A 986-nucleotide genomic window follows, 5' to 3' on the forward strand; every position below is an offset into this window, starting at 1 on the left:
GCCTGCCTGAGGATAATTTATTTTTCCTGATGTTTATCTGTTAATTGTTATAGAGAATGCAGACGTGGCCAATTCTTCCCCATTCAGCCCTGTTCTCCATTCGAGTAATCTCTGGTTCATTCTGAACACCTAGTTCCAATTATTTCCCCTTTGTCTCTGTTTCCGCAATTACAGTGGTGGTTGCAAATCTGTTGGGCTTGCTACAGTGTTCAAAAATAGTGAGCTTTGCACCAGAAGCGACTGTCATGGTACTTGGCCCTGTAAAGAGATGTACGCTTACTTGTCCTTGATACTGGGGGGATGTAACCTTTACTCAATATTGCACATGCCCCAAAATCGTTGGTGCAAGCTCCTCCAGGTCACTTGAATGCTACTTGTCCTGGAGCAAGAAATGCTAGTCTGTTTGCAGAAACTAAATCTGACTTCCTGCATGTAGCTGGATTTCAGGAAACCATTGTGGTGTTCACCTGTCTGTGTTTGGGTTTTGTTAAAATTCTGTCTTTTCCGTGGAGAAACAGTGATGAAATCTTGCACTGTGGAAGCATTATTTGTGTTAACTATTAAAATGCATTCCAAAGAGCCTTGCTGAAGATCATAACTTTTTTTGGTTTAGGTTGGATACCAGCCCTAGTAGTTCAACTGAAAACGTGCCTTCTGTCTTCATTTTTACTGTTAGCACTGCTACTTTTTCCTTGTGGAGTTCAGCATTTTAATTGTGGCCAGCAGGGAAGGTGTTGAAGTGTCCATCTCAAGTTTGCATATGGAAGTATCGGTTTTGATGAGCAGTAAAAACTGGATGCATGCAGTCTGCTGCCTACAGCGGGGACAAATGGACTGTTCTCTTCCAAGCTACTAAGATCCAAATTGGGCAGTTTCAGCATTGAATGTTCATGATGATGTGGGTTGCATAGGTAGAAAGAGACTAAGTGACTTACTGAAAAAAAGTCTGATCTGCAGAAGCAAGCATTATTTGACTTTAAGTATAC

Source organism: Crocodylus siamensis, chromosome 12 (assembly GCF_052110815.1).
Source record: "Crocodylus siamensis isolate JL-2025a chromosome 12, ASM5211081v1, whole genome shotgun sequence".
Taxonomy (NCBI): domain Eukaryota; kingdom Metazoa; phylum Chordata; order Crocodylia; family Crocodylidae; genus Crocodylus; species Crocodylus siamensis.